This window comes from Calypte anna, chromosome 1 (genome assembly GCF_003957555.1).
Source record: "Calypte anna isolate BGI_N300 chromosome 1, bCalAnn1_v1.p, whole genome shotgun sequence".
Taxonomy (NCBI): domain Eukaryota; kingdom Metazoa; phylum Chordata; class Aves; order Apodiformes; family Trochilidae; genus Calypte; species Calypte anna.
The window spans coordinates 168,464,444-168,488,820 of record NC_044244.1 but is presented as its reverse complement, the minus strand read 5'-3'; positions in this window follow the sequence as shown (position 1 = coordinate 168,488,820).

The window sequence follows — 24,377 nt, the reverse complement described above, 5'->3', positions numbered from 1 at the left end:
CCCTTGGATGCTGAGACTTAATTTGGATCAAGGTAGCGTGGTTTTTAGGTGCAGTGCCATGTGGAGCTGCCATGAGGATTTTAAGGTCAGGGAGGGTTCAGGAGGTGTATAATTGTGTTTGCAGAGTGCTGAGCCTGAGCTAAGAAACTCTGCAGGGCCCAGCCTGGCTCCCTGCAGAGCTGCCCAAGTGTCCCATGTGTGTCCCCTGCAGGACACACTCTTGCTACCAGCTTTGCCCATCATCAGTATTATGATCCAGAATATCCTTGTTGCAGTACCACAGGAAGCACTGAGGACACTTGAGCTGAACAAGCAAAAGATGGTTTTTCTTCAAAAGCTGGTTCACCACAGCCATCAATTCTGCTTAGTTGATGACTTCCACAGATTCAGCAATTTTTACCCTTTCCTCCAAACTTGGTAAGTGAACTTAGAGGGCTTAGTACAAAAAATATATGTAACTTACATTGTTTGATTAAATGAAGCAAGTTTAGGCTTTAAGGTATGTTCAGCACAACTTTAGAAAGACTCATTAAAAATAAAATAAACTCCCATTTAAAGGAATAAATATTTTTACTTGTAATATTTTTTATTTTTTCCACAGACAGGTTCTGCATTTGAAGGACTTCCTAGAGGACATGCTTTTCTGTATCTGCCACAAGCAACTTTTATTCTTCCAGGTTTTTTTTTGGTTTTAGGTTATCATGAAACCTATGGAATTCCAGTGGTGGGATCTATACGGAGACTAGGAAAAATTTAAAAGAAAACAAAACAACTACAACTCCCTGAAAGGAGGTTGTAGCCAGGTGGGGGTTGGTCTCTTTTGCCAGACGACTTTCAACAAGACAAGAGGGCATGGTCTTAAGTTGTGCCAGGGGAAGTTTAGGTTGGATATTAGAAAGAATTTCTTTACGGAGAGAGTGATCAGACATTGGAATGGGCTGCCCAGGGAAGTAGTGGATTCTCTGTCCCTGGACATATTTAAAAAGAGACTGGATGTGGCACTCAGTGCCATGGGCTGGTAACTGCAGTGGTAGTGGATCAAGGGTTGGACTCGATGATCTCTGAGGTCCCTTCCAACCGAGCTAATTCTATGATTCTATGATTCTATGAAAACAACAACGAAAAAGGTTTAATACAAAAATCTTAGTGTCAGAACTTGCCATGCTTGTCCCCTACCATGGGTACATCATCAGACTTAATTTCTTTTTCACTAATGATCCTTTTCCAAAGGGAATGTCTAACGTATCATCCCTCTCCCTCTTTCCCTTCGGTGGCTAGAGGATTTGGGGATGGTCAGAAATGCTGCAGACATCAGTGTTTGTAGCTTCCCTCAGGAAATGGAAACAAAAACAAACCCATCCAAGCATTTTGGATGCTCTTTAAAGCCTTGCAGAAGTATCGGAAGATTTGAGGTAGAATTTCTTAACCTGTCTGAATCAGTACTCTTTATTGACGTAAATAAGGAAAGGGAAAGCAATCTTTTGCTAATTTGGACAGGACTTTGATGATAATTTGCCTGGAGAGATTAAAGTGGTACAACATGTAATAACAGAAACTAAAATTAATGGAGCTGTAAATGGGATTGCATTGTGTGGGCCCCCACATATGGTTCAAATTCGGTGTTTCCTCTGTATCTGACAGCATTCACACAGCAAGAATGCTTCTGAGGAATCACTACTGCACCCACCATGAAAGCATGGAGAAGCAAACCTCACCCCACAGTGTCTGCTCACCATTCTTTATCCTCCCATGGCAACTTTTTGTGGTTTTATTTGTGTTCTAAATTAACCATGAGTTTGAGTTTGTTCTCACAAACAGATTTGTGTGTCACTCATGGAATAAACTTCAAGGTCAGCACTTGAAGGTCACCTTGTTTGGAGGCAGTTGAGATATACTCCACGAGGATGGTTAAGAGGCTCACACATAGATACCAAGAGTATGCTGTGAGACAGATGAGATATTCAGGATGGGCTGACAGATAGGACACAGTATCTACAGGATAGACATTCACCTGGGGAGGCAACTGGAGGCCAACCCTACTATTGCCTGACAACTCCAACAGCCAGTGTTCTGGAAACAGTTGCATACACTTGGTGTCTACAGATAAATCAGGTGTCTAAGATCCCAATGCAGTCAACTGAACTCTAGTCAGTGCAGTCAGCATCATCTGAAGACCTTCTTATGGAAGCAAATTAAGCTCAGTCGTCTAAACACAGGTATCAATTTTCATTTGAAATACCCTTAAGTTATGCACACAGGACTGGTTAATATGATTCAAAACTAATGGCAGATTAATAGTTTCTAGAATACTCCAGTCAACCAGCACCAATATTTTGGCTACCAAATGTCCAAGGCTAAAGAAAAGCACATGCTCTGTGGGCTGAACAACAGGTGATTTAAGTTTAAGACCAGACCAAGAGCAAAAACCTCAAATTTGACTCTTCCTGTGTTAGCTATGATGAAGTTTCAGCACACAGCATGAATGAAAAGCATCTGAGCTGTAATGCTTGTGAGTTAACTTCTTGCAAGCTTCATCCTTCACCTTACAGACAGAAGCTACAATTCCCAGTTAGCCTATGCCAACCATTGACCAACAGGTTGGCCTGGCAGGGGCTCTGAGTATGTGGTGTGTATGGCATTAACACAAACCTGGCAGGAGCTGGGCCAGATATGAACCTTGCTGAAGTGGTGAATTGGTGCTTAAGTATCAATCTGTCTTTAATTTCACTATTTCCATGGCACATAATTATTACCATCGGCATGAATAGTGAGTTATCCCCCTTGCTCCAGCCTGCAATGAGTCTGACTTTTTCATAGTTATGCTTAATTGTTGCCAGGGTTCCCTGTAGTAGCATTAGTCTGTTTAATATTACATGGCATGAGAAAATTAAATTATCAATATCAGGTTAAGAGGGCTCAATTGTTCTTTCTTTGCTTTTGTAATTGCTGGTGTGATGGGAAAATAATTACTATGTTGAGTTTATTGCTATTCTTATTGTCCTCTGTTGGTGATTTTGTTGTTCAGCTATGGACATGTCTGATTTAAATTGTCTATAATATTGTTGTCTTGGAAGGAAAAAGAAAGGAAAGGGGAAGGGAAAGGAAGTAGGAGAAATTAAAGGCTGATCTAAGATTAACGTAGTGTTTACTCTGGCTCTTGGCAAGGTCTGCTTGTAAAAGGAAACTCCCAGTGTAAAAATCATCTAGAGTGGATTTGTTTAAAGTGACACTGTCGACTTTAAGATTACACTTAGTATTTTTTTCACTCCATGTTGTTATAAGGAACACCCAAACCAATTATAACCCTCTAATACTGTTGGAGCACCTTGGATTATTACAGCTGCCAGACTGGAGAAAAAGCACTTTTCTGAATATTTTTTTTTGGTTTGTTCTTATTGCAAATGATAGCACTCTGTCCATGATTACCAACTCGTATGGAAAGCTTACACACAGAAAAGTACAGATAAATTTAGGCCATGCCCAGATCATCTGTAGTTTCTTTATGAAGTGAACTAGTAAACATCTGGCTTATTGGGGGTTTTTTTGGTTGGTTGGTTGTATTTTTAAATCTAATCACTTCCCTGTCTGTGTATTAGGATTCTTGTTTGTGTAGTTTTTTGACAGAGTAATAGGAGAGAAAAAACCACCAGATTTAGGAAGCACCAGATTTAGAAACAAAATTTTTAAAACCAGCAGGGGAAGTAGAAAAAAAAGAAATCCCCATCAGTCCTCTGCAGGGAGAAGGTACCCTCAGGGTCCTTGCTTTCAGCCATGCAGAGCCAAGCCTGTCCCTAGTGAAAAGATACCTACTGCCTAGAGAAGCCATTGGGAGTGGGCTGATAAAGAGATCCCTTTAACCGTGATGCCCAGGAGTCACTGGTGTCAGCATCAAGACATCCTGGGAGAATGGGGGAGACAAAACTGGTTATTCACTGCCTTTGTTTAGCTGCCTTTAGAGGTTTCAGAGGAGCTGAATACAAAGACACAATGGCATATGCCAACTGTTGACTCTAACAAATAATAAAGCTATCCCAGTGGGTACTAAGAAGCGTGGAATCATTCTAATGAGTCTGGCAAAATCTCATTAGGATGAACAGCAGGTGATGACAAAATATTTGCTCTGTATGCAAATGACTTGTTTCCCTCTTCGTTTACACGCGGTTGCGTGAGCGCCCAGAATAGGAGCTGTCAGATAATTACTCACTGGAGTAAAGCTCTGCGTATGTTGTGGTGGTTGCATTTCAGATGGCTCATGTTGGAAAAGAGATGTGCTTTTAGGGCAAGAGCCCTCCTGTATCACTTAACTCTCAGCTTCCTACCTGCACAACAGATGGTTTTGCTGGGCATCCAGACAAACCAGCTCCTTTCCAGAAGTGCCTTCAAAGCAAGGACAGATGGGCTGCAGGTTGTCAAAACTTCTCCAAGGATGGAAGGCATGATGGAAGGGGGGGGGTCAGCGGGTGTGCTGAATAATGAAAACAAGAGAAAACATGGCAGATCCTGTTGACAGAGGTAGGTTACCTGCATAGATCTGAGTCTGAGCTGTCCTTTTAGTTCAAAACAACTCTACTAATCAAACAGGAAATACCCAGCTGCAGGCTCAGATATTGCTGCCTGCATAGTAAATCACTGCTTTGCCCCTTCTGCTGCCTTAGCATCAGGACTATGTAGCCCCTGATATCCTTTCAGTTCTGGCATAGCAAACTTCCATTCTCTCCAGTGTATCATTAATAATGCTTCGTACATTTGTTTTTAATCACGTTGGTATTTATTTATTGCTGCAGTCCTGTTCCTACTCCTCATACATGTCAGAAGCAAAATTCTTGCATGGAGAGATGGAAGTCCCCCAAGAGCCCCATTCTTCTGTGTGCACTGGAGGGGAGGAGGACAGGGGAGTCAAAGGACATTCCAGATTAAATACCCCAGGCCACGCAAACACAAGTGTTCTGCAGATCTTCTCTCCAGTGCCTGGCAGTCAGAGACCTTCACTATGCTTTCCCCATGCAATTGTGGTTTGCTTTGAAAAAAAAGGAGGCAGGAATGCATTTGAAGCCTCCCTTCTAAAAACACCCCTACAATCCCCAAGGTCAGACAAAGCTTCCAAGTCTGAAAGGCAAATGCTTACATGTATGGTGACACTGTGCTCCCACTCTCCTCGTCAGCTCTTACCTGGAGACAGTCCCAGGGTCTCCATCAGAGAGGGAAGTGAGTAAGCTAACCATGAAAATGAACCATTTGTTTTCCTGATAAAGTCCTGTACAGGGGGGCTGACAACAATGCAGTGGAGAGCAGAAATTTGCCTCCCTCACCATGCAGCAACCTGCAGCCTATACCTTATGCATGCCAAGGAAGGGGGACCGGTTCCCTAAATTGTTCCCTACACATGCACAAAAAATTTAATTAAATAATAATAATTTTAAAAATTCATTAGATGAGGATTTGTGTTTCAAGAATATTAAAATGAGTTATTATCTAATTTTAATTAGAGTGATTATTTGAAATTATTAAGAATACCACTAAATGCTAATAATGTTAGGGTCTCCTTAGTCTGTAGATCTTTATCAAAAGTACGTTTTGTTTAAGTGCTTGCTCAGGTGAAGTCAGTATCATAATTTCTTCTTTCATAAGTGTAGAAAAATGGCCAAATATGTCAGCAAGAGAACTGAGGAGTCCTGACTAGTCTTATGTCTAGACTAGCCATGCCTAGTCCTCCTGATTCCCAGATCAACCCCTTGTGAGCACAGGAGCACTGTGGCTCACTGTGTCATTCCTGTTGGTCTGGGACCTACAGAGCTACCAAAGGTCCATCTGGAGGTTTTTAGGAATAAGTTGGACAAACATCACCTGGGGCTGCATGGGGAGTGTTGAGAATGGGGACTTGTGACATCCACTCTTGAGATCCAGGCCTGTAGCCAAGGATTTGATGACTGACTACATGGTGTTCTCCTTACACTTAGTCATTGTATTAACCTGAGGTCTGCTGCCAAAATTACAGCAGGCCAAGAATTACATTAAGCACTAAAATGGAGGCTCGATGGGGTTTGCAGGGCAGTGAGTCTTTTTTCTCACAGTTGGGTTGAACACTCTGAGGTAGCACGTTCCAACCCAACAGCCTTCTGGTTCTGCTTAGCATGATTTGCTGACCAGCAAAAAGCAGTAGAAATCCCAAGCCCTCAAAAAGCAATAGATCTTAAAGAACTACTTTTTTTTTTTTTTTTAATGTACTTTTTTTGTTACCCAACTAGCCAAACAAGCAAGTGTTTGTTTAGTGAGACTGCCTGCAGTAAGAAAACTGTGGACAGCAATGGCAGTGACTCCTTTCAAGATAGAAATGTCATCTGATGTTAGTGGTGGCCTGTATCAGCTGACCAATGGTCATGGACATAGTGATCCCAGATATATATTACTCAAAAAAACCCTCCTGTGAATCCCTCTCCAACACAGTATGGATAAGAATGCACCAGGTTTGGCTCCCTCTGCCCAAAGTTGCCCTCCACTACTCCCAAAAGCCTCTGTGTCCTTACACTCATTCCCTGACAGCACAGGATATTAGTGGGCATTCTGTAAAAACATCACCCAGGTGAGCTGAGGGTCAGACATCAGGGTATTTCACAAACTTCTTACTGAAAAAGGCAACAAGCAGAAAGAAGTATTTCTCACACAGGATCACAGGAAGACCACATGGGCTTCAGAGGGGATCCAAGACCAAGCAGGGCAGACAGGAGAGCACAAGCCCTAAGCAGCATGGGAAGAAGTCACTTTGGCTTGGCAGCAGTCCTTGGGGTTTTTTTTTGGTTTTTTTTTTTTTTTTTTGCACTTGAGCATAGAGACAATGAGGACAGATTGCTCATGCGGAAGCATCTAGTGCTATCTGAGATGCCAACACATATTCCCTATGGCTTTTACCTCTTTCTTCCAAAAGTAAAAGTAGCACACAAGACCTCTATAGCATCTGACAGGCTACAGAGATCTCTTAGGTACCCTCAGGGATCCAAAATGGAACTACAAACCTGTGTTTAAAGAACAAGCCCCTCTGTGTGTCTGTGCTGCAAGGTGGTCCAGATGCTCAAGCTCTCAATTGTGTCTTAGCCTGAGCTGAGCTCTGTGCTTTTGTTGCTTTTTTTGTTGTTGAGTTTGCAGTTAACAGCAGGAAGCACACATCCCCTCCTGAAATCTCAGAGGTGTCTGCAGAGCTGGCCTGCCCTGAAGAAGTGATAAATACCTCTGGACAGTCTTGCTGCTACTGTAGGCCAACAATACTACTGCTCTCCTGCAAAGTTCTTTGAGACTCAGAGTATTGTTAACATTCTGATCAAAGTAAAGAGACTGTAAGAGGTTGTCCCATTATTGTGGGTTTGGAGAGAATAGAGAGTTCTTAAGCATCCATATTTTTCTGCTCTCAAAAAATATTTTTGTTCAAGCTGGAGGAGGAGAGAGCTACCTTTTAGTTTCTTTATCCTTAGCCTCTCACCTTGGAGCACTTTTTATTCCTTTTCCTTCAGTCCCAGCCACATCCCAACCTGTCCTTCCCATCCCCAACTACCCTTCCCAATATGTCTTCAGCACTTGTCTCAGAGTTTGCTCAGTCTTACCTCTGCTGTACCCCCCACTCCTAAACCTCTGTAACTTTATTCTTCCATTCACTTCCAAGTCTTTCTATCTATTCACTCCAATCTTGGCTATTCCAGACCTTCAATATTAACATTTGCATATCTTCCACAGCTCCCTGAGGTCCATCCTTCTATCTCCATATTTTACTTATCCTTGAAGGAGTCCATTGCTGCTCTCCCCTATGTCAAAGTTACCAAGTGGCACATTCCCCTTTACCTGCCTCTGCCAGGTATAGAAATCCACCTGTCTGTGCATACAGTAAAAGAGAGCATGTCTGGGTAGGAAATGGTGACCCCAATCTGGGGATGAGAAGTGGTGTATTAAGTTTTACTTGTCATGATGTCTTTGTCTGGACTGTCTTGGAACATCTCCACAGCCACCTTTCTGTGGATAAATTGCATGGCTGCCACCCACCTAGTGTTTGTTGGTAGCAATCTTCAAGTCACAAGTCACTCCATACATGGTAGGCAAGAAAAAGTTGTTTAGAAGGGAACAGAAGCTAAGGAGATGAACTTAAGAATTTTTTTTTCTAACTTCTTTTTTTCCCTCACTTTTCTCTCAGCATTATGCTGAATTTGTGCTCTTCAAATGTCTGACTGACGAATGTCCTTTCACTTTTACTTTAGATAGCTCAGAAGACAGATTATTCTTCTTTCCTGTTTTTCTCCTTTCTCTTCCTCTTTGCATAATAAATCAAAGTGGTAAACTTTGGCTTACCTAAGCATTTTTCTAGGCTCTGGAACCAAGATTCATGTTGTTTTTCAGCCAGTGCTGGGGCACTTAATCCACCAGTGTAATTGCCCAGAGTTCCCCCCACTAATCACTGTAGGAGGACAAATACTTTCAAGAGCTCTGGGAGCACTTTGTCTCAGGCTGAAACTCCTCAGATTTGCATTTCTGTCACTCTTCTCCCAGACGACATACAAGGTTCATTTTGCTGCATTGTTCTTCCCCCTCCAGTTCTATCTCCTCAGGAGATCCAGAGCTCTTGATGAGGCTGGACCACAGGTGGCTTCACACACTATAGATGTCAGTATTTTTTTTTAACGTGTGTTACCAGGGACAAACCAAGAGAAAATCAAGAACCTGAAGGCCAGGTTAACCATGGTATCCTTGTGAAGGTGATCCTGTGCAAAAGGATTTTGCCCAAAACTCTGCATGCACTCTCTTCCATTAGGACAAACTTTGCTGGGCAGCTGTAGGACAGTGTTTACTTTTTGGAAAATAAAACATCAGAAATGCCTTTGAAGCCTTTGACGTTAATAGAACTTAATGAAAATTTGGGCCTTCACCTTGATGTAGAGTTAAAAGGATCCCTCCCTTGAGCTGAGGGAATATTTGAGGGTTATTATTTTTTTAAACACTAATTTCCACTGTCTCCAGAGAAGATGGAAAATCAAACAGTTTTCTTGCAATTATACTTGCTAACATTACACTACCACACAATTTTTAGTAATACTGGGAACAATAACTTACCAGATTGTGTCCTGTAAGGCAGCAGTATAACTCCAGATCTCATATAACTTAAACTTATGCAAACTTCAGCAAGATTTTTCTTCTATTAAGTATACAAGAACAAAGCATCTACTCTTTCATATTATAAAAATCACCTCTCTCTGGAATCTGAAGTCTAAGGAGTTTTTACTGTGAAAAAGATCTTCATGGTAATGATAGCAAAATATCAGATTACTGGCTCTGTATAACAGTCCTCTGTTGGGCTTCTGTCTACTTAATAACATTTAGTGAAAAGCTGAATGCCTTCCAGAGACACCTTTAATTCACATGTTAGGAATGTTTATGTCTCTCAAGTGGTCAAATTAAATTGTGTCAAATGAACCGTATGGGCTTGATGTAGGTTCGAAGGCCCTGTTTAAACTGTTGTGTGTTCATGAAACAATTAAAGCTGAATAAACATTGCCAAAAGAATTTCAGAGAAGATTAGCTCAAATGTTTAACTAGACTAATTTCTGCCACGGTTGGTTTCCATGGGCATTCATTTGATCTGGCAGAAATGCCCTTTCCTCAAGCATTTAACTGAAGCCTGGTTGCTAGAGTCACATTTGTTCTGCCAGGGAAGGCAAACAATGATTTTGCCTCCCATGATCATTGCTATCACAGCTCTGTATCACACCTCTTGGACAGGAGGGGGACAGCATCCAAGACAGGAACTAAACACAGATTAGGACACAGGTTTTGGGGTACAGGTGCTCAATAATGTACTGAATCATCTGCTAAACTCTTTCATGTCTCCACACAAACCCCATCTTCACTCTACTCTCCAAAGTCTTGAGGATATGAGGTAGTATGGGAGAATATAAGTGAAAAGGGAAAAGAGTGGCTGTAGTGATGTTACCCAGTCCCTTCAGAGTAAATAACCCTCAGCCTGTACTCACTGAAAGTGTACACCTTAAATAAAAAATTAAGGTATAATGAGATTAGAATATTTTGGGTTTTTTCAAATCACAAAACCTTTCCAAAGAGTATGCTATCTGATACTCCTGATGAATGGAATGCAGCTAGTAAATGGTATCCCAAGCTGCCTAGAGAGGTGCTCTGTCCCAAATTTTGCTATGATTACCAGGCAATCTTATGTGGAAAAACTTCTTTTGATTACCTGGCACCAATGGTGCTCATATAGAAAGTCTGGAGTCCCGGTGCTTGCTCATCACTTTTTTCTATGAGATCTTAGGAGCTGAAGCCAGAAATCTTCCAGAGGTGGACTTGAGTTCTAGGTAAAGCCCAATAATTTATTAACATTTGATCCTTTTGGCTGTGTAACAAAACAGATGTTTTCTCATACTTTTGACCAGGGAATAGATTAAAGTTGGCTAAGTCAAACTACAAGGCAACTGGCTGGACTACTGAATCATAGGATGATTCTGTAACCTTTATGGCACCACTTGGGTATGTTGTTATCTCTATCTATCTATTCAATAATGTCTGTGTTTGAATAGATACTGCCAGTACTCATAAGGGGAAAGATCTGTGAAGAACAGAAAAAACAGTAAATATTGATCCTCCCACCTCTTCCCTGGGCACACCTGCCAATCAATCACTAGTCCTCATCCTTGAGATCTGATACTCCTCTTTGGCACCACACTTAAATATCACAGAAAGAAACAACTCCAACTGGTGATCTTTGCACTGTACTTAACAACATCGGGAAGCAATCATGACTAATTGTTATGGATGTAATTCCAAACCTGACAGCTGGCAGAGAATCAGAGGTCTCAGTCACATTTGCTGAATGTCTCCCTAATATGTTCCACCAGATAGCTTATGGCAGCACTCTCCAAAGCCTTGCCCTTTGACTACTTGCATTTCTCAGGTAGTTGCTGCCAAGGCTGTCCTCCTCTAGGGTAATTATTTGCACAGTGTAATTTGTTGGAGGCACAGCTGGCAAATGTTGCTCTCACACAGGCTGGACTAGGTCTGTGTAGAGAAGATTTGACAGTATAAAGATTTTAGGAGCACCTAGAGTGAGCGAATAAACACTGGTTATAAAGAAAAAGCAATTGCCATCTGCTCCCACGCAAATAACTTCTGTTGACTTGGACTTCAGGAGAGCAGACTTTGATCTCTCTGACTTCAATGGGAGTGTGACAATTTGCACAGCCACTCTATTTGATTTCCTGGAAAAGCTTTCTTTAAAATGGATAGTGACTCAAAATTACAACTACCAGAAGTCTGAATGGGTTAGAGACCTGAATAGTGGTGAACGGATGATGGAAGGGAGATCCATTCCCATGAAAGTCAGCAGAATTATCAGATGGCATTTAAGAAAGGTTCATTTATCCCAGCAGTAGGTGTTTGAGCTAAGATGAGGTAGGCAGCATTTTCTATTATGCGTTTTCTACTATAGAATCTGTTGTTCTCATCACAGGATCCACTATGGAGAAAGTTCCACCAAGACAATTATTTCTTACAGAAACCTGTCTGCCAGGTATAGAGTGGAGAAACAGATGCACCTCCACCTAACACAAGTGTTGCCCCTTAGGAAATACATCACTCCATGAAACACTGCTCCTGCTTTCTGGCCTTTCATCTTCCCTGGAAGTAAGCGGGAAACCTCATCCTGTAAGACTGCATCTCCAGCAGGAGCACTTAGGCAACTTCAGAAAGCCCTGAAAGAGACAAACACTGAAACAGGGAAAACACTTCTGATGGGCCAGTGAGTGTCAGAAGATCTGCCTTCTGTGCCACCAAAGCCAGGAAAGAGCTAGCATGTTTGGCTAATCTTATAGTGTCTGGGAAGATGAAGAACAATATGGTGAAATAAAACTACTGGCAGATCCAGGACAGAGGAAAAAGTCTGAATAGTGACCAAAGGAGCATATGATTCTATGAGGAAGCTCTGTTGTTGTTTTTTTCAAGGGCTGCTGCACCTAACTTCAGCACCTGAACTGGAATTGTTCTGGAAGATGTGAAATTAGTGCTCATTATCATAGAATAGAATCATAGAATGGCTAGGGTTGGAAGGGACCCTAAAGATCACCTAGTTTGAACAAGGACATGGGCAGAGACACCTCCCACTAGATCAAATTGCTCAAAGCCCCATCCAACCTGGCCCTGAACACTGCCAGGCAGGAGGGCAGCCACAACTTCCTTAGACAGCCTATTTCAGCACCTTACCACCCTCACACTAATGTATTTCTTCCTAATGTATGACCTAAATCTCCCCTCTTTAAGTTTGAAACAATTTCCCCTTATCCTCTCACTCACTATACACCCCTGTAAAAAGCCCTACCCCAGCTTTCTTTTAGGTCTCCTTCAGATATTGGAAAGTCACTATAAGGTCACCTTGGAGCTTCCTCTTCTCCAGGCTGAACAACCCCAACTCCTTTAGACCCCTATGAAAATAGGGGAGATGCTCCAGTCCTTTGATCATTTTAGTTGCTCTCCTCTGGACATGTTCAAGGCTGTGGAACCATGTAGGCAATCCCATATATCATATCCTATTGTTTTCTGGTTGTGAAAGTAGTCCATTTTATAGTGTACCAGGGCCGTGTAGAAGACAGATTGAGTCCAGCTATGGGTTCAACATAACTCTGGAGAGCTTCACAGGGCACCTTTAGCCACAATGACTCTTCTGGCTACTTCAGTGTGTGCACTGCATCAGCCTGGGTTGCCTCTAGACTTGCCTGGCCACATTCAGGGAACAGGCACCTGATGAGGTTGCTGCATCTGAGTCACGACTTCACAGCTCCCACATCCCAGGGAAAAACTCTGCACATTCAGTGCCTGAGGCACCAGTGAGGTAATTCAGCTTCAATGGCAGAAGAGGCTAAAGATAAGGCATGGGAATTTCATCATGTGTCTGAGCTTTTTACACTAAAACCTGCATATGGGCAGGTAGCATATACCTCCTTTCAGGCAATTTTGTTGATGCTGATGTTCTAAAGTCAATGGAGTGTACGTGAGAGGCAGGAGAGGTAAAACTGGTGTCACCAACCCAGCATAATAGGAGCAGTTACAGGGGAATTCAGAAGGGTGCATTTTCCTTTAGTTAAAGATATCATCTGGGAGGTCAGGCTAGCTGTTACAATGACCCTCTCTTACAGACCGTGACTATTAAAGAAATGTACATCTAGTTCTGACTTTTTTTCTCTCAGGCATGCAAATCACACCTTACATTTTAGCCAGACTGGTGGAAGAAAATTTGATGGCCTCTCTCAGCTGCAGCTGAACCATAGTCACCCCCCAGAGCTGCCCAAAGCTCTTTCTGCTTAAAGCTTAAAAGTTGTCTTGAAGCAACATGAAGATAGAAAACCTTGTTTCTCTGACTTGGTATTTCTACTGCCATTTCTTCCATCCATACTGAGGCCCAAGCATCAGTATTAAGAGATTCTTATATTACTGGGGTTTGTATTTCAGCCTGGTACAACACTCAGGGCTGGGAAAGTCTGCATTTGTGATTGTTTCCAGAGTTTTAAGAGCATCTGCATTGAACAAGATGCTAAAAGGAAACCAAATCAACAATAAGCGCCTGAGATTTATGTTTTTCCAGGAGCATGGAGAAAGTCAGGAAGAAAGGAAAAACTCTGGATGTTTGCAGCTCTATTCAGCATCTTCACATGGCTGTGAAGAGCAAAACACAGTGTACTCCTATGTTGGACCAACTCGACTGGGCTTTGGCAGTGAAATTGAAAAAGACTAGAGGACTTCAAGATAAATAAGACAGCAAGAAAAAGTAATGAAGGAATGAAACTGACCTTATTTAGATGTGATTGAGACAGGGTAAACAGGGAGAGATCTTGTTTTGCTTTCATCCTGGAAAAAATAACATTTCTTCCTTAGCAGTTCAGTACAGTTGACTGATTTGGAAACAAATCTGTTTTCTCTGGAAAGATTTATTTGCCCAACAGACTTTTTTTTTTTTTTTTTTTTTTTTTTTTTTTTTTTTCTTTTGGCAAAAAGCAATAGGTTGAAAGAACAAGGCTTGTCTTGTTAGCAGGTTTAAAGGGCTCAGTAATTAACTGGTACATTTGGAGGCACGGCATGCAGAATCCTTGCTGCAACCTACTTTATTACAGTGTCAGAGGGAAGTGCTGTGAAACAGGCAAGAGCTTGAAAGAACACTGTTTATTTCTCAGGCAGTATCAGATAGCAGGACTATTTGGTTATGAAGTCAAGCCAGAGCATTTGCTGAGGTAAGGACACGCTGGCATGACCCTTGAGAAAGGACTTTCTTCTGTGACATGCTTTTCTCTCTCTCCTTCCCTTCCTTTCACTCTTTCTTTCTTTCTGTCTTTTCTGAGTTGAAAACAAAGCGATGCTTATTTAGTCTGAAGGCAGCATGCACTTTTTCACATCAGTCCTTTGCAATACATAGTAGGTGCCTTCAGAACACAAACTGACATCCTGTGATTTGGGGAAGCCAGTCACAAGAGCCATTTATCCCTGAAGTCATCTCTTTTTGGAGCACGATGTGTAAAGATGGTATTCACAGCCAAGCCTCTCTTATTCCCTCACCCTTTTTTCTGCCTTTTTTTTTTTTTTTGGTATCTTTTATTTTTGATTTTGGTATGATACTGCAGGCAATCGCTGGCTTGGAACAAAATTTTTAAATGTTGGTGGCTCAAAATAGGACTGTAATTCTATGCTGCAGTGATTGAAGTCCTGGTGACTTGACCTTGTGAAGTCCTAAAAATCTGCAGCTTGCAGTAACTGTAAATAATGCAGAGAAATGCTTGGCACTTCTGGGATACAACTACTGTTAGCCCATTCCCTGCATGTGGAAGGCAAAACAGAGGCATCCCAATTTGGAAGTGCAAAGCTAGTGAGTCTCTTAAAGTGCCAAACAGAGCCTTGTGGGAGCAAAGAGAATCCCTCCAAACATATTTCTGGAGATGCAAAAGATAAACATTCTTCTTGCAAAATGATGCCTCTCGTACTGCAAGGGCAGCCTAACCACTGACAACCCTCTAACTCCTACACAAAGCCAGATTTGCCACTGCTGCCAAGACTGAGAAATGCAGTATTTGCCAATGTGGCAATTAGCTTCTTGATTCTTTTGAGTATAGGCAAAACTTTGGATATAAGCAAACATTTCCTACACTTGTACAAAACCTTTCAAGTTGAAAAGAGAGATTTTACCCTAAATATCAGTGTATATTTATTTCTTTCCCATCAAATACCATTTACCTTTAGATTCTGAATTGCTTTTGTCAAGTATTAGCAACTGCCTCAGTGTGGGGAAGTATCACAAGTATCTGGGTGGGTGCACCAGGGTTGCATGGTACTTGGATCCAAATAAGACTTGTCAGAAAACTCTCTCCTCCTTCTCATTTAAAAGCCAGGTCATCAAGTTTTAGCTTAATCCAGAGCCCAGAGGAACAACCTGAGAAGAAAACTGTGACTTGCTGAATCACTGCCCCTTCCTGGAAGTGACAGAGGCACCTGCAAGCAGTTCAGATCCCCTAACAGCATCTCTTTGTGGTTACACTGGTGCTAACACTTTGAAACCATAGCATTGCCTTTTCCCCAGCTCCTTCTATGAGACCAGGGTGGCAGAGCTACCCCCTCTGATGCCACTGGCCCAACCATCCAACTCAGCAGGCAGGGGAGGAGGACCCAGTTGCAAATCAGTAGGATTTGTTTTCATGGTCTCCTCCGTAGGGAAAAAAAAGAAGTGCAGAGGGAAAGGATTATATTGAAAAGATCAAAGTGGATGGAGAGGAACGATTTAACGGGCACGCGTTTCAAAAGAAATAATTCTCCTGACATCTCAAGGGATGAGTGAAGGGCATATTGCCTTGTCAGTTTAATGCAGCCGTTAGTTTCAAGCCCATACTAATTAGCCATCTTAGAAAAACAGACTGCTCAGCATTTCTAAATGCAGGCTACAGTCTCTTCCACTCCTCAGCTCAGATATATTTGTCCACATCCTCTCAATGTGACATGCTGGTACAGAGGTGGCTTGGTTAGTAGTTAAAAGAGAAAATGTAGGATTAAACGAGGCTTCATTCAGTATTCTTCTCACTTGCTGCATCCAGGTCAGCCCAGGACAAACCACTGACTGAAGAAGGAGTGGAAAGTCTGCTGTGTACTGGGATCCTGTTTGCACAGAGCAGTAAATCTCAGCAGCGCCAAGACCGAAGTCACTTGCCTGTGACTGCCCTGGTTCACAACTGTGAAAGCAAGAATCATGGTCACCAGTCTATACAGAGCTTAACTTAAGCAGAAGAGAGGGGGAAAAGCTTGCTTTTGCCTTGTACGGAAACAGGCATGTGAGAAGAAACAGTAGTAATACACCAAAGGCCTGGGGAACTAACCCAGAGTGAAGAACAGGTGAGAGAACAACTCTGCTCTGACCAGCTTTTATAAAGATGGACTTTCTCTGCTGGCCCTTCACTTCCCACACTGTAATTTAGGGTTGATAAATCATCATCAGACTGAAGGAAACCTCTAGTCACTTGTATTACTCTGGTACAGCAGTGACCAGTGACCAGAAGAGTCTGTAAATACCTATTTTCCACTTAGTACCTCAATTGAAGTGTTTAGCTACACCCATTATTTTTTCCCTAGTAAACAAGCACTAAAACTGCCTGGACAGAGGGGCATAAAGCTGTGGCTCCAGACTCATCATCTGTTGCAGAGGCATTCAGAGCTCAGGCAGTGCCTCAGCCATGGAGTTTCTCCCAGGAGGCAGCAGGGGCTGTAGCTGTGCAGTGGCACTAGGAGAGCAGAGGGCTCTCTCCTACCTTGACTACAGAGTGTCCATCGGGCACCAGGCTTGGTTAACCTTTCTTTCTCTTCCCACCCTCACTCTGCCATGTGTATCTAGACACCAACCACAAATCCTTCAGGATAGGAAATATGTCCTATTACCTACCCAAAATAGGCCTTTAAGTGTCACTACAACAGCTGTGAATATCCATTATACTTGGGTTCTTTGTTCCTCTAAAATAAAAGCACTGTACACATCCCAGAGAGAAGGCCAAGTGCTTTCTTTATACCCTGTGCTAACCCTTACAGGATCCCCTCTTATCTCTGATTCTGTTCCACCGTCTCTTCTACCCACTTAATGAATGAAGCTTGGGGCATCTGCCTGCCCTGACTCAGCTGAGGCACATCTAACATCCTCCTACAGACCTTCCAATGCCAGGATGGCTCAACATAAATACCTAAAGCTTTATCCGCTCAACTTGAATTATAGTAGTGGTTTTTACATCACACTTTTGATGCCTAAAAGACCATCGCTGGTTTTCAAGGATTTGAGTTTTGGGGTTTTATTGTCCCCCCAAACACAGGGACTGGGTGGTTTGTGCACCAAATCCCCCACAAATATGTATTGACCCTGATATCAGGAGATAGGATTTTGTTGCTACTGCATGCAAATGGAAGCCTTTTTAGCGTAAGGAGATGGAAATGCTTGCAGTGTGCTTCTCCTTGCCCATTCCTGTGTTTGGGGCATTTCCCATATCTGCTGGTCAATCCATCCATTTTCTGCTCAGTTTTTAACAGTAAAGTTGGCCTGGCTTTCCGCCTACATGCCAAGGGCCCCCCTCTCTGCCTAACAAACCCAGTAGTTATTGCTGTGTATCCAGTACCTTTGTGTTAGAGCAGAAGACTGGGAACAAATTCCTCACCATTCCTCACCATTTTCCAGATCCTACTGCTAGCAGACTGCAGCAAACGGGATGAGACTCAAGCTCTCTATCTTGAAGGTTATTCACCAGCATTATCCATCTCCTTCTGCCTAGAAACCTTCACCATGCCTGAGGCAAGGGTGCATCTGCTTTGTGAAGCACAGTCCAAACCAATTCTCCAGTCCAGAGCTGCTGACCTTCCACATGCCTGGCACATATACACACACCAGAGTGCCAACTGCAGCCTCAGGCTCAGTGAATTTAGGTTTCCTCTTGACCTTGTTCTTTATTTTGCCACACATAATTAGCTGCAGAGCCCACAGCAGCTCACATGATGCCGCCAGGATATAGGCAGCCATCGTTCCTTGCTTTCGAGGTGCTGTGCTTGATCGTGGGTGCAGCTACTGGGATGAGAAGCCAGGGTTTTTGGCAGGGCAGGTTCCCCTGACATGACCCCCAACACCAGCTGGATTTTGCAGAGATGGAGCGTGTTGCCCTCCCTAACTTTCTTTCACCATTCTGTTTAAGTGTTGTTAGTCCAAACGGCTGTAAAGGGCAAATCTCCAGTGGATGTAAAGCAGACCCATGTGACAAACTGTCTCACGAATGTAATCCAGAACATTATGCCAGAATTTTACAATCTAGTTCCGTGTATAAAAAGTTCCCTGTTGTGGTTTTGCATCTACTCCATTGCTCTGCTCTGCATGGAAACACTTGATGTAATCTCTTCTGAGATAAACAAGCCTTCTGCTGGAAGTTAAATGATGCCATTATTTTCTGGATGTTTATAGACGTCATCCTGCTGTGCTCCCATGCCTGGATTTAAGACAGCTGGAATCTTTTTTTATTTTCCTTCTTTCCTTCTTTATTTCTTCCTTTCTCTCTTTAATTTCCTAAAGCTATGGGAGGAGAGAATGAAGATATTGGTGTAGGGGGGGGTGGAGGTGTAGGCAAGGTGAGCCAGCACAGGGTTCACACATAAGCACATCTGCTCTGGACACACAACAGATGATGGACACCCCACCTATCTCCTTGGCCAGGTGAGTATTTAGTCGGGGCTCCTGTTCTGAGCTGCAGCAGCATGGGAAAGGAGGATGCCAGAGTGCTCCAGTGGGCATGGGATGCAGGATGTGGATCCTAGCCACACAGAGGGAAACCTTCACCATAACCAAAAAACAGCTGAGCATAGCTACATTCTTAAAAGTTGCTTAGTAAGTAGGGTGCTAGGGGTCTCCATCAGTGGTTAGCTGGGTGGTCCAGGAGCAAAGAGGTCCTTCAGGCAGATCATCTTTTCAAGGGGTGCTGGGAAAAGGAACACTGGTTCTGTGACCAAGTGTCATGCTAGAAGGAAAAGAGGCATTTTGATGCCCTAAGACCAGATTTCTTCATTAACAAGATATCAATAAAATACCTTGTCAACAGATCTAATTTGCTACAGGACCACGAGATACAGGAATCTGGTCTCTAAGAATGCTAAAATACTCTAAGTGTAAGCTCCAAATAAAAGCTCCTGGTATAAACTATTGGCAATCTTTTGTTTTTTCTCATCTAAAGGCAGGTTTTAGCAACCAAGTGACACCAATAAATAGAAGCAAAACCAGTGGGATAAATTGAAAAACATTAAGTAACTGGAATGAGGAATCTCAGCTAGCCAAGATGCCAAATGTAGGAGCTTCCCATATTACCTATATCTTCAAAGGAGTGAGGGAGGAACAGCAGCTGAGATCTGAATTGCTCCCTGGAGATGCTGAAGGAAAGGGCCTTGCTCTGAGTGAGATGGATGCCTGCAGATAAATAAGACTTGTAAATGCTGCTTTCTGTCTGGAAATGCTGGATCTGTGTCCAGAAAAGCTGGATCTGTGGACAAAGTAATTTGGAATTGCAGTAATCCAGGTTGCAGCTATTGTGCACATTTTCCTTCTTTGTGCTCTCCTCTCACAGGGAGGTCTGCATGGTCTGCAATGCCAGTCCTGAATTTTCTTTGGACAACTGGGAAACATTTCAAGTGGTGAAAAGATTAAAATATTGCCTCAGTGTCCCTGATTTGCCTTCTAATGAATAGACTAAGTTTGCTGAGGTTTACTTGAGGAGGCTGAGGACAGGCTGAATATAAAATATAAAAATATATATTTCCATAAATCATAAAAATAGGTGTTTTTAAGAGAATGGAGACAATATTGCTACATTCCTAACAACTAACTGGTAAAATGCCTCTCTGTCTGTTGGGGGAGCACAGTTTCAATTTATGGGAGCCCTGTGGCTTATTCTCTATATTACATTTTCTCTCAGAGAACTGAAGCAAGCTTGGAGGTCACTATATGGGATACCATAGAGAAGTAGAAGTCATAGAATTACAGAATCATTGAATGCAAGGTTGGAAGGCATCTCAAGGATCATCTGGTAGGATGATTTCTAGGTTTCTAGGTAGGAACATAGTTTAGATGCCATGGCCCAACATCTTGTCAAGCTGAGTCTTGAAAGTTCTTTAACACTGAAGAGCTCAGTAGCTTAAACAACCATAATTCAGTGCAGTGTCTCGACCTTATTTCACAGATGGAGACTTCAGCTGCAGAGAGATAGATGTTAAATGACATGTCAGAGTTAAGAGCAATCACACACCTGGGGCCTCAGGGAATAGCCCCTGGCCATATTAAACCAGTACAAACCACTCGGACACAAATGTGTGTGTATATTCAAAACCTGGAGTGACATGAACTCCAATGATTTAAAAAACCCCCAAACCTGAATAAACACCATCTCGAGTTTTCTAGAGCAGAATTGCTGCTTTTGCTTCTGCATTGCTGGGGAGATCAGCAGGGTATTTTTTTGCCTTTTACATTCATGCTCTGGCTTCAGTGCCCTGGTTTGTAATGTCAGACCTGGGTAGTTTTATTGCTCCATGTCAGCCAGGAAGAGAGGAAGGCAGCACAACAACAGGCATAGCAGTTAAGAGTGGTTACACACGCTTAAGTAACCATCTGGGAAACGGTAAGAGCTGCTCCAGACAATTAGAAGTATTAGACCAAGCCTCTATTTAAGCAATAGAGAAGATTTGTAAGCTGTCAAAGGTTTTGGGTTTTGGGGTTGGGTTTTCCTTCCCTCCCTCATATTAACGGCTTGCTAGGATCTAGACAGCCACAAACTCACAGAAATGTTTTTCATAATTTTCCCATGAATGGAAAGCATTTGGCAAACAACAGGAGCAAATCCAGAAAACTGGCTTTCCAGTTTCTGTATGATTAAGCCTCTGCTTACAACCCAGCTCAGAGCGACAGAACTGTCCCATTTAATGCCAAACACACACGTGTGTGGCAGAGCTGTGAGGAGCATGAAGTGGGAGGGGGGACCATGAGAAAGATGCTCCTCTGTCCTGTGCCACCAGCCCAGAACACAGTCAAGCATTGCTCCTGCATCTGCAGCGGGTTCGAGGGGAAAAGGGATGTTCCCCAACCTCCCCTGCAAAACCTCAGGAACAGATGTATCCCCTTCCCTCCCTTGAGGTGCTGTTTAACAAGGCAAGTAGCTGGGGCTGGTTCTGCTTCTTCTGCCAGCTGCACTGTCCCTGGGGTGAGAGGGCTGCCAGCAGCCAAGTGGAGGCATTTCCCAAGCCCTGGGAGGATGGGCAGCCAAATGAGCATGAGACATAAGTGAGGAGATGGGACTCTTGCCCTGTACTTGGAATTGGTGAGGCCACACTTCAAATATCATGCTCAGTTTTGGGCCCACCACTACAAGGCAGACATTGAGGTGCTAGAGAATGTTCAAAGAGGGGCAACAAAGACGGTAAAGGGTCCAGAGCATGTGTTTTGCAAGGAGTGACTGAAGGAACTGGAGCTGTTCTGTCTGGAGAAAAGGAGGCTGAGGGAAGACCTTCTTGATCTCTACAGCTGTGTGAAAGGAGGTTTCAGCCAGGTGGGGCTCGGTCTCTTCTCACAAGTAACAAGTGATAGAAAAAGAGGAAATGGCCTGGAGCTGCACCAGTGGAGGTTTAGATTGGACATTAGGAAAAATTTCTTCACCTAAAAGGTTGTCAGGTACTGGAACAGGCTGCCCAGGGAAGTGGTGGAGTCACTGTGCCTGGAGGTATGTGAAAGATGTGTAGATATGGTGCTTAGGGAGATAGTTTAATGGTATAGTGGACTTTGCATCGTGCTAGGTTAATGGTTGGACTTGGTGATCTCAAAGTTCTTTTTCAACTAAAATGATCCTATGATTCTATGACTTCTCATGCTTTGTGGGGCTGCCCTGGACACTCAGTGTTTGGAGAGCACCCACTTTTTTCCTGCTGCTTTCATGGTCCCCAAAAGGGATGGTGACTACCTATTAGTGAGAAAGGAGGTCCTGTTGCTGGCCATGGTCAGGAAGATGCTCATTGTGGGTCTCAAGCAGAAACATTGGCTGTCTCTGTGGTGCAACTTTAATGCATGTGAGGAGGGAATCAGTTCTGCAGATGAAATACAAAGTTATTCCAACCTTTTAGTGAACATAAAAGAAAGTCATTAAAAGACAAAAAGACATACTTCCCCACCCACACAACTAATTTTCTAGCACTTCTGCATGATGTTTTGTAAAAACTGCATGGTCATTGTTGCCTAGTATTCTTCAGTGTTCATTTCTGACTTCCTTATGAGCACAGGTACCTCATTTCAAGACAATTAGGTAACTGGAAGCATCAGCTAAGCCTAAATAAACATCCTTTACTCTAACAAGGAAAGTTATTGTGTAGCCTTTCAGGACAGAGTTTTCAGTCGCATGCTGTGACTCTGATGTCTATTAATTATTTCTAAGTGGTTTAAGCATTATCTGCCTTTGGGTAAATTCTTTCTCTATAGTGTAATCTAGCTTGTGGGAGGAAAAAAAAAAAAAAAAAAAAAAAAAAGGCAAGTGTTTTGCCATGTCACCTCCCCAGACATAACAGATCCTTCTTTTAATCATTCTCACTCTCACCATCACACATCAAGCTTAAACACCAAAGGTTCACCAGCGGGATGGTTTCCTGGACTCCATCCCACGTGTCACTCACTCACTAGTTTTAAAGATTATATGTGTGGGGGGGTCTTTTGGGTCTGAACCTCTCCTGCCACTGGCAGCAAGAAGGGAGCCTGATGACTCTTTGCCTTCACAACAGTTTAAGTATTGTTGGTGTCTTAGGGCTGCCATCATGAGGGAATGAGTTTGGTGAGATATTACGTTGTGAAGGTACCAAAAAAACCTCATGAACAGACAGCCAGGAAACCCAGACATGTCTACTCTTGCAGAGTAGTTAGTTTTTTTTTTTTTAAAGAAGAAAAATACCACTATGCTGTGTGAGTCTGTATGGTTTACTCACGCCTCTTCTCCATTTTCTGTAGTGTCAAGCCCAGACCCAGAATTTTGTAACCAAGTGTCTCTCTGTTTAGCTGAATTGTGACTCATCAGTGCTGCAAGAGAGTGTTAAAAGTGTCATTAAAAACAAAAGAGTTTGGGAATATGATTTTTTTTCTGTATTACTACACCTTCTTTTGCAACCACAAACTCACAGGAGATGCCATTCCCTTTGGCAGGAGAGGGTGATGGGACAACACAATGCAGGAGACCAAAGAAAACCTGAAACCCACAAATTGGCTTCAGAACAGAAGCTGAAGTCTTCTCATGGTTACATAGATGAAAACAAAACAAATTTGATTTCTACATACCCAGCATCTTTGTGTTCCTCAGCTGCAACTCAGTCAGACAGACTCTGTATAGCAAATGTTACCTAGCCAATGGCAGAGGAGATTCCCTGTTTACTCCTGTTGGTGTTTATCAGCACTTAGGAGTGCCCCTGTGGCCAGTGTTTCAAATATCAGAATAGTGTCTTTCAGCCTCTTTAAACTAAAAGGGCTTCTACTTTTCCATGGGAGTTTTCTCTTGAAACAGTGGAGCCACAAGGGTCTCCTTATGTGACCGTAAAGCACCAAACACATCTGTCAGCACTCAATAAATTCAAATTAATAATAGGTCCTCAAAGAGCTATGTACTGCTTCCAAGGTACCTCAACATGTGGGCAGGAGAATGGTCTCCCCACAAATAATGAAGCATGGTCTTGCTTAATGGGACACTTATAAATGAAGCTGTTTTCTCTTTCTATGAAAGACTGGATTTACAGCTTAATGTGTGCACCCAGCAGGCAACTTTATCCAGAAAAAAAAAAGCCTTAGTACAGTTTTTACGGTTTATAGCAAGACTAGGAGTCACATAGAAGAAATATAAACAGGTTTCATATTTTCCCTCCTCTACCCAGCACCACTTGAGCAAGGAGGACTACAAAGACCTGAGTCATCTCTGACTCATCCTCTGGGTTCTGAGAGGGGATTCACCCCCCCTGGCAGCAATTCACACATATTGTGCAGATACAGGCTCCTGCCTGGGAAGGAGAACCACCCGGGGAGTTGTCTTGTGGTTGCTCAGGGAATGACACATCGATTCACCACCTCACCTGACTTGCCTGCTCAGCCAACCCTAGCTAGTCCACCCCTCTCCTTCCACCTCTCCTGAGGCTGCTTCACACCTCCTTCTCAGAAGGTTTTCTGCTGCCAGTCCTGGCAGGGCTTATGGGAGGATGCATCATTACAGTGGTGCTTGAACTTGCCCAGGTCCGTGAGTTTGGCTTAAGCTGAGTTTGACTCTGCACATGGTAGAAACAAGTCCAATTTC